The sequence below is a fragment of the Physeter macrocephalus genome, chromosome 15, assembly GCF_002837175.3.
Source record: "Physeter macrocephalus isolate SW-GA chromosome 15, ASM283717v5, whole genome shotgun sequence".
In the NCBI taxonomy this organism is placed as follows: Eukaryota; Metazoa; Chordata; class Mammalia; order Artiodactyla; family Physeteridae; genus Physeter; species Physeter macrocephalus.
The window spans coordinates 74325304-74335880 of NC_041228.1; the positions used below are offsets into that span (position 1 = coordinate 74325304).

The following is a 10577-nucleotide window of genomic DNA, read 5'->3' on the forward strand; positions in this document are numbered from 1 at the left end:
GCAGTGTAAAAACTTCTAAGCAATTTAACAACATTGATTATTTTTTCCCATAATCTATGAGCAAGTATTTTCTGAATCCAAATCAGCACCTTTAGTCTTACCACCTAAAATAAGCAGCCAAATCATAGGACTGTTTTGCTTCTTCAGTGCCTCCTGTTGGTTAGGAATTGGAAACTATAAGAGAGGTGAGAATAGAATCAGTGCTGCTTGGGGAAAGGGAGACTGTAGTGTCAAAGGAACATCTATTTATCTTGATAAATTCTCCGTGTGAAACTCAGAAATTGTTCAAACATTCTGATTGTGTGGTGGTGTGGTAGTGTTTGGCTAATCGATTTGGAATTAACTAATCTCCCTTTAGTTCTCTGAATTTCCACTCCTTTGTCATTTAGGAACATTCCTTGTTGATTATAGAGCATGAAAATCATGTCTTTTCCATTTTTTTAAATTGTTATTCGACAAGTGTGGATAAGGAAAGGCAAATTTCAGGAATGCAAATGCTTGAACATATGCACAGCTTCAGATGGCATTGCCAAGTTGTGGGGGCCAATGCTGGTGCCAGCAGCCTAGTGAACACAGAAATGGTTTTGTGCCCTCTCTGATTGATAAAAGATTTCTTAGAGATGATTATATGAATGTCATATTTTCATATGGCACATAAATAAAATAAAATTGTCGTAGGACTGCATAAACTGGTGATCCTTCAGTGGGGTATTAAGGTCATTCCTTCATGAATACAGAAATCTCCCACATCTGAATATCAACTTGCAAATGCATTATGTAACATAATACTGTATGTTTATACTTTATACATTTTAATGAAATATTAAACAGGCTTATTTTGAGTTCATAATATAAATTGCAGTAGAGGTCATGACAGTAAAATGAATGCAATCGTTTCCTTAGAACAATTTTTTAAAAACCTTACCCTTCTATAACCTAGGAATAATCAAAATAACACAATTATAAAAATTTCTATCATCATGTCTTTCCTCCCCACTTCTTTCTCCCCTTTAATAGCAAGGAATACAGTTCTCTAAATATCTGAATGTCTCTCTAACCTACCTCTTAACCCATAAGGTCTTAAGGTCAGAGGCAAATTGACTACCAAAGATTCTGCTAAAGTGGAAAGCTGTCCTATGCAAAAAAATAATCTATTTCCCTCGATTTCTTCATATTAAAGAGTTCTGCTGTACAGTAGGCATAAAATTAATAGTCAGTTTACATAACATTTGTAATAAATCACCAGATAAAAAAGCTTTCTCAATTGCGTGATTCCGAGATTGAAGAAATACAACTATAAACTTTATTCTTTACTTGCATTGCTGCCAGCATGTTGTCTAAAACATCTGCTCGGGTAATATGTCATATCCAACAGCCTGTGCAGGTTAGGACAGTACATAATAGAAGTAAATGTATTTTTAAATGCCAGGTTTTAAAAGAAGACAGGCCCGCTTGGTATCTCATTATAAGTGAAATGACTTTTCATGTCACCGCATCAGTAGTCATGCAACTTTAGGGAGAGTTTCAAAGGTCAACATCCATAACTCTTTATTCTGTACTCATTCACTATTTTCTCATGAGAGAAATGCAGGAAGACTATTTTCTAAGTGGACTTTCGTTTCATCTAACAAGTGAGAAAAAACTTGTTGCCTGACTTGCTGTATATGCCAACCATACCTTCAATTTGATACATACTATTACCAGAGGAACAATACATCACATGGAAAAAACAAGTTAAAGCTCTTGTTTCTTCCTTACATCCAAAATGCATGATTGCAGAAAATATGCTTGAAATAATCCAAGATACCTAGAGGCAGTCCCTCAAGGTAAATAAGAAAGACATATACTTCCTTTAGAACTGCAAGGTATTGACTTCAGGGAAACATGTTTCTCATTCTTTCAGTCAGTATGTCATCCTCCAATTAATTCCAATAAAAATAGTTAATAGAATTAGCAATGCAAAGGCGTTACATACAACAGAAAACAAAGATGCCAGCCTGTCTTCAGGCTGTTCATTCCTTCCTTCATTCCACAGCCAGAAGGTTTTCTGAAACTCTTCTCTGGGCAAGGCATGTTCTAGGCTCTGGAGGTGCAAGAATGACCGAGGTCGTCAAAGTCCTTGCCTTTATCCAAAAGATGGAGATAGGTAAGCAAAACAATATTTAAAGAACAGTAGCTTTAGGTAGAGAAAGTAAAAAGTATGAAAAGCATATGAGGAAAAGTTAGTTCATATTATTGGGTAATCTCAACTCATGATTTTATTGGTAAAATCAGACAGAAAGAGAGAGAGAGAAGAGGAGAAGGTAACATGATAAAAGTCAATTGTGCTGGTGGAACTGGGACCACCCCGCATGGAGGAGTGAGCATTACGGTAACATACTTGCAGGTTGGGGTCGCAGTGTACCTGGAGAGTTAGTAGCATTCCTCCAGACCATTGACAAAAGATATTCTTTTCACTCCTCATCACTCACTCCCTACCCGCAAACTTACTGCCCATCCCATTGCAAAAATAACTGTTACAAAACCCTGGTAATTTGTGCCAACTAGATTATCTAATTTCCACTTTTGTGTACCTCTCCCTTCCATTAAGAGTCCTATGCTCTCGCTGTTTTCCCTCAAGTATCTTGCTGAATCAACAGCTGTGTAATCCAATAATATGGTTCAAGATAAAAGTATAAATGGCAGAGAGTGGTTTTTATTATGTTAGCTCTATCGAGGGCTTCCAATAGCTCAGCAGAAACAAAGGTGGAAAATGTTGACTTTCCAGAAATTATGGCAGACACAATAGGAGAGTGATCTTTGGAAAATGGGAGTTTTACGATTTGCTCAGAGCAGAGCCACCAGAGCTGTCACCCTTCTTTGCAAGTCATGCTGACACTACACCATCGCCTGCTGATCAAATTATGTGGAGGACAACCAGACATTGTGTACCTACTGATATAATGTAGCACGAATGCCACAGCTTCACCTGTGAGTATTCTTGCCAAAAATGTTTAACCTGAATTTAATTGAGCCTTTAGAACTAACTCTCAGAATGGAAAATACAGAGAAAAGAGGAAAAAGTTAAACAAAACCATGAGAAAACTATCAGACAAATTGAAAGGTGGAACATTCTAAGAGATAATTCATCTGATCCTTCAAAGAATCAATGGATGATTTATGCATAAAAGAAACTTTAAGAAACCAATTAATTACCTTAACACATTATCCTTGAATGATTCTTTTTTTTTTAAGAACTATCAAAAATATTTTAATAACAATTGTTGAAATTTGAATATGGGCTAAATGTTGAATGATATTTTCAGATTGCTGTTAATATTATTAGCTGTGATAATCATATTGTTTTTATGTATGATAATGTCAATTTTTTTGGAGGTGCTGAAGCATTTAGGGAGAAGTGTCATGATGAAATGGTTCAGCAAGTATAGAAACGGTTAACAATTCTTTTAAAAAAGTTTTTGTATGATTAAAGACTTACAACTAAAAATGGGTTTATTATTTGTTTTTCATAAACAGAGTTCTTTCTATATGGCCAACATAATTTTTCAATCTCATGGAATTTTAGTACAATAACTTTGTTATCCAGAACTCTGGCTAGAGTCATTCTAGAAATCTGTATTTTCCAGATAACCAAGTTAACCCCTTATGTTACAAATGTAAAATGTTCTGAAATTACTGTGAAATAATCAGCTCTGATAAGTAGAATTTACATAATATAATGGAATTTTTTCTTATTGAAACTAGGTCATTCTAATAAGTAATTGACATTGTGACACTGATGACAGGACAATTATGATTGAGTGAAGCTGATACTGATATATACCCTGGTACTTATTTTCCTGAAACTCTCCGGTGTCAACTTAACCTGAGTCTTTTTTCTTTTTCTTTCACTTCTTCGGTAGTATTTGTTGAGCATGTACTTTGTGCCAATTATAGGTCTGGGTTCCAAGAATGAATGTTCAAGGGGCTAGATAAAGGTGCAGGGGCAGGAAAGGTGTATTTGGGGACAGACACACTGAGCCTGAACCTCTTAGGACTGGTGCAGAATCTCATTTGGGAACTAGGAGAAACAGGTCCATGAGAAGATGAAAATGTAAGGAAAGCTCAACCTCCCTGCGGAGGGATTCACAGAAGAAGTAATTCTTTAGCTAAATCTTAAAAGATGGAAAAGAATTTAGCAGCTAGACAAGGAATGTGGAGTGTCAGATATTTTGAACATGTGTTACTACGAAGCTAGTGGTGTTTTCAACGGAGAGTGAAAAGAGATAGCAAGGTTGTCAGATCAGTTTTAATGAAGAAGATGACTTCAGTGATGCCTAGATCAATATGATCATATGATAAACTCTCTTACTATTGTATCATGACAAGACAGCAATAAAGTCAGATATCACTTCTGTCTTCTTTTTTACCAGCCTTGTAAGAAAATGGGAAAGAAAGTTTAACATAGGATCCAAGACTCCCTGGCTTCAAATCCCTGCTCCACCGCTTATCAACTGAATAACTGTGGGCAACTTGAGCTCTATGTGCTTGAGTTTCCTAAAAACTACCTCACAGGGTTAAGAGGTTGAAATGAGTTAACACACATGAAAAGCTCAGAACAGTGTCTGGGACAGTGTGTGTACTCAGTAAATATTAGTAATTATTAAATTATTAAATGTTCAAGGGTGAGATGTCTTCAATTATTATTGCATGGCTTGATCAAATACATCATCTTATGACTGATTTTTAAATATTCTTTCTTTAATTTAAAATGTATCCCTCTCATTTTGAAATATTCTTAATAGCTGCTCTAAAATAGCACTGGTATGTAGAATAGTATAAGAGAAATAGTATTACTATTACGTCAAAGAAAATTTAAACAGACTGTGGCCAATGAAGCAAATGCTAAATAAAGAAAAGCAAAGTCTTCGGCATTTCATTGCTGCTCCCATTGTGATTGCTATGAAAGCTCTGAAGCTTTCAGATTAAGAAGGCAAAATGTCCTTGGTTACCATCCCCAGCATGTAGTTCTGGCTACCTCCAAACATGCCAGAAACGTCTGGAGAGTCCACCCCCAGACATGAACTACATGAACTGCATTTAGTGGTCCAACAACATATGACCAATTGCTAGGATATCTATACACAGTCCTATTTGATCCTCCTGACTAAATTGTTACTCCTACTTTTTTCTCTATAGTTAGTATTCTAAACGTGTCATAAAATTTTCTAAAAGATTGAGGAAAACGGCAGGAGGTAAATTTGACATCAAGAGAAAGTGTTTTGTGGGTTCTGCAGCTCTTCAGAACTAAGCCTGGGGAGTCCCTGGTGGTCCAGCGGTTAGGACTCGGCGCTTTTACTGTCGTGGCCTAGGTTCAATCCCTGGTTGGGGAACTAAGATCCTGCAAGCCACAGGCACGGCCAAAAAAATAAAATAAATAAATTTTTCTTAAAAGAACGAAGTGCTCTCTGGAGGAGAGCACATAAAGTGAGAACTGCAAAGCTCATGTCACTATGTCCACCCATACGATGTCGGGGGACCTTAAAAAACCCTGTCTGTTCTTGAGGGTTATTAGCAATTACTCTGATCCACTTGTGTCTTTCCCAGGTTCTTTCTTTTCTCCTTCTCTGTTCCATGCCAGATCTTTCTGAAAGGGCTCTTAGATGTAGTAAAAACAAGAAAAAGAAAAGGCAACATGGAAACCCATGGAATCTGACCATGTCTCTCTTGATTTTGCTCTCCTCTGTCTCACCTTTAATTTTTGTCCATTCTAGCCTGTTTGGAAAGGTCCACTGGATTCAAAATCTATGAGTAAAAATGAATGTACTATAAATAATCTTTTCTTTTCCTCTAAAAAGAATTTCAGTATCTTAGCCCACAAATGGGACATGATCAGTTCTATGAGGTAATCAACTTTAAGAAATAGTATAATTTGCAGTGCCCTTTAGAACATTAATACAAGCAGCATGAAATAATGATTTAATATTATAGAGCACTTCATTTCATCAACTAAAGTACCCATGCAGCCAGCAATGCTAACAAATGTGCACACTCAATTCAAATCTCACCAACCTGACATGCTTTTCATTATTATAATGTCAACTTCTCAAGAGCAGAATGGATGAAATGAGAGTTACCTAAGATGCATGAATGTTCGAGGGTGACCATCTTTCCTTTCATTCTGCCAGTGTGAAAGTCATTAATGACCCCTACCACCCTCTACAGCTTTTGTCTTTGTTCTGATTTGTTTCTCCAGCAGATGCAAAGAACTGCTTGCTCTTTTCCTCACACTGTCATTTTCACCTTGCAGAAGAACTTCTATTAGCTTTCTGATCCAAAGCCTAGGAATATATGCCTTCACTTCCAAAATGTACTAAATGCCCCAAAATATGTGCTCTAACCTAATTCTCTTTTTCATGATATTTTTTTCTTTTTAACATGCTAAGGGTCTCAAACCAAAGATGCACCCAAATTGTACTTTATATTAGTAATATTTTCCACATTCACAATATTCTCAATCCAGAAACTCAGGAGAAAGTCATCTTTATAAGATGTGCTTGTATTCTACAGTGATGAGAGAGAGGGTTTTGCTGTCCATTTCAGAGTAGCTGGTATAACATTATGTCAGGTTTCCTGGGACATTAATTATGAAATATCTTACCTCATTATCAGCATGTATGTCAATTATATGTTCTAGATTAGGGATTGTATGTATAGTCACTGGGTTCAAACAAAGTCCTGTAGCATCTTAATTATTTTTATGCCCCAGTGGGTATGTGATATCCATGCACATCCATTTTCCAGTGTTATATATTCATTATTGCCTGTGAGGGAAGAATGAAAATTGCTACTGTGGTGGGGGGGCTGAGAAAAAATATATATACAAGGTTATGATGGTTTTATATTTTTGGTGGTGAGGGAATTAGTTTTTTAGCATATCAGCAAAATTAGAGATATGTAATAAATAATTAAAATATATAATTGTGTGTATATGTGTGCAAAATGTCAGTGCTCAAACTTGCTTGGCCATGGGAATAAAACAGATGAAGCAAACAAGCTAAGGTTGATCCTTACAGGGCTAGAGACCGACAGGAACAAAAGGCAGCAAGTCCATGAAGGTGGGGCGAATGCCAGCCCAAGCAGAGTTCGTGCCAATATACTAGTACGTGGGAAGGATGTGGCTAAAGAAAATGTGGGTGGTAGTTTTTAGACTCAAGTGGGTCACAAACCAGTGAAGCCTGTCGAAGTGATTGAACATCACATAGAAGCAAGGGTCATCTGTGTCTGGTTTATTTCATTTAGCATAATGTCCTCCAGGTTCATCCATGTTGTCTTGACTGGCAGGATTTCTTTCTTTTTTAAGGCTGAATAACATTACATTGTAGGTTTATACCACATTTTCTTTATCCAATCATTCGTTGATGGAAATTTAGGTTGCTTAAAAATACTACATGATACTACTTAAAAGATAAATCAAAAATAGTAAAACTCATAGAAGCAGAGAGTGGAGTGGAGGTTTTCGAGGTCTTGGGGGAAGATGAAATGGGGAGGTATTAGTCAAAGGGTACAAAGTTTCACTAACACAAGATGAATACATCCTACAGAGCAGCACGATGCCTATGGTTAACTCTATGATATTCTTAAAATTTTGCTAAGAGGGCAGATCTTATGTTAAATGTTCTCATCACAAATAAGAAAATAATAATAAAAAAGATTGATGGAGGAAACTTTTGGAGATGGTGGTTAGATTTACGGCATACATTGTGGTAATGGTTTCATGGATGAGGTACTTCTCTGCAAACTTATCAAGGAGTATGCATTAATTATGCACAGCTTTTTGTGGGTAAAGAAGTTTAAAATATAAATAAATAGATAAATAAATGAAGTAGAATTCAAATCCCTGAGGCATCAGGCGGGAGCATCTGGACCCAATCCAAGAGAGGTGGGATCCAACACCGTGTCCTGATCCTCATTGGAAGACAAATTCAGAACCAGGCATCTGGACAGTCAAGCAGACTGAGCACACAGTGGGTCCCTGACCACACTGACAGTGGGCTTAAGGGCACCAGACGGTTTCCAGAAGGCACCCCTATGGGGGAAGATGCCCTGTAGGTTGCCAGAACCAGCTCTTGATGGTTTGGGGCCCAGGATGAGTCTGGGAGAGCAGACCCTAATGCCCTGGCACCAGGCAGCCAACCTGGGCTCTGGGCACTCTCAGAGGAGAAAAAGCATGCAGAAGCAAAGAAATGCAAATAAAACTGTATGATGTCAGGAACTGTGGCAGATATTTAGACGTAGCACACCCAGACAAATTCCTTCCTTTCAAATTCCAGCTGATGAGAAGCATGAATGTACTTAAACTTCAGCAGCGTAAGTCAGGAGAACACGCCATTCCTCCAATTGTAAGTGAAGGTGACATAACTGGCGTTCAAGGCTTTTACTGCCTAGCGTCCTGTGCACTTTTCATTTAGGGTGGAAATATTAAGTGAAGAAAAGAGTGAAGAAAATACTTGAGGAGCTCCATTCTCAAGATAATGAAAGGAAAGGCCAGTGAGGTTCTCAGTTGCCATGTCAACAATGGAGTCAAAAATTTGAGACTATGCTATAAGAACCATGTATGATGTTTTAGCATTTCCAACTTCCTCCTCTTTGTTATTTTTATTTTCCTTGGTCTGTTCTCCTCAGAGATTCAGAGTTAAATGTCCGTACAAATAATTGTTCCTAGGGCAAGCAGGAAATTGGACCTTTTTCTAAGGTAAATATTCTGGGATGCAAAAGCCCCAAGGGAAAGTGGGTAATTAGACTTGGGGATGGAGATAGAGAGATACAGATCCAGATATACAAATTCAAAGAGAAAGGGAAAGCAAGCCGAGCATCCGCTGCCTGCCCCAAGGAGGAGAAGGCAGCCAGGTAACCCGGGACAGAAAAGTAGCGTCTGTTCTCAGAGATTCAGAGTTAAATGTCCGTACAAATAATTGTTCCTAGGGCAAGCAGGAAATTGGACCTTTTTCTAAGGTAAATATTCTGGGATGCAAAAGCCCCAAGGGAAAGTGGGTAATTAGACTTGGGGATGGAGATAGAGAGATACAGATCCAGATATACAAATTCAAAGAGAAAGGGAAAGCAAGCCGAGCATCCGCTGCCTGCCCCAAGGAGGAGAAGGCAGCCAGGTAACCCGGGACAGAAAAGTAGCCCGAGGCTAAACTGTGAGAGTTTCCTACCTTTTCTAATTAGAACTCTTCCACTTCACTGATGCTCAGGGCAGAGCCTGGATTTGTGACCAGCTCAGGTCAATGTCTATACACCAGACTGAAATCAGCGTGATTTCTAAAGCTTCAAGAGCCTTTGGTCTTTCTGATCCCACTTGGAGAGGTTGAGTAACCCCCAAATGTTCTACCGTCTTACCTTTCAGGGAGGGAGACACAGAGACAGGGACTCCTGGACCAAGTACGTGGAGCTGTGTCTCTCACACCGTGGAACATGGGCCAAATACATTGGCATCACCTTCAGCCTTTTCATTTTCTTTTTTCTTTTCTTAGGCTTCAAGTGTCTGGAATTGAGTCGTGGTAAATTGCCATCATTGGCCCAAAGAAGGTTCTTAATTTATTGCATTGCACTATTTTATTTTATACTTTCTCTATTTTCCCTTTTGCCTACTAACTCAGTCCCCTCCCACCATAGGCACCCAGCCCTAGTATATTTAATACATGTCTTTTCCATCCACCTTCTTTACGTGTACTTAGGTATATGTATCTCACACATACGTGGCATACGCAACATTAATTCTATAATTAAGTTTGCATATTATTGGAGATTTTTGTTTTTTAATTAATTTAAATAGCATTGTACTATAAACCTTGTTCTTCTCCAAGTTTATTTGACTTAACATTGTATTTTGAGAACTTCCATGTTGCCAAGTGTAACCTTAGTTCACACTCCTGAATTCTGAAGAGCGTTCTATCCCATTCACATGCCACGTTTTACCTCTCTATTCCCGATTGGCACACACTTGGGTTACCACTGGCTTGCTGGTGCTACAGTGATTGGAAATAAAACAAAAGCAATTTATTAAGTTGATACAATTTTCTTCCGGAAAAAGAGGAGGTATTAAACAAACTAACATTTTATGAATTGTAGGGGTATTCTTGAAAATGATCAGAAAAGCCTGTAATAATCTCCTCTGGAAGATTATCTCAGTTGCCACTGATTGCAGTTTACAAAGTGAGTTCTTCAGGAATTTGTTCTGCAAAAAGCAGAGTTGAAAGAGTGAACTATATTTCTTTATTGTAGGATTTCTCTGGGTGTTTAATATCTAAAGGAGCATATGGGTCTCTCCAAAGACATAAAGTAATGATACGAAATATTGCCTTAACCAGAATATCTGTGAACTTGTCCAACTAGTGTTCCACAGAATATATTTCAGGAACCACTATCATATTGTTGTTATATCTTTTTAAAGACACAGTGGGGGCTTCCCTGGTGGCGCAGTGGTTGCGCGTCTGCCTGCCGATGCAGGGGACACGGGTTCGTGCCCCGGTCCGGGAGAATCCCACATGCCGCGGAGCGGCTGGGCCCGTGAGCCATGGCCGCTGGGCCTG

At 38.2% G+C, this 10577-nt stretch overlaps 1 non-coding gene across 1 annotated transcript; it reads left to right on the forward strand.

Moving 5' to 3' along the window:
• Positions 1-5300: 5300 nt before the first annotated feature.
• Positions 5301-5372, forward strand: TRNAK-UUU (transfer RNA lysine (anticodon UUU)). The gene has a single exon. It is a non-coding gene; the product is annotated as a tRNA-Lys (tRNA).
• The last annotated feature ends 5205 nt before the right edge of the window (positions 5373-10577 follow it).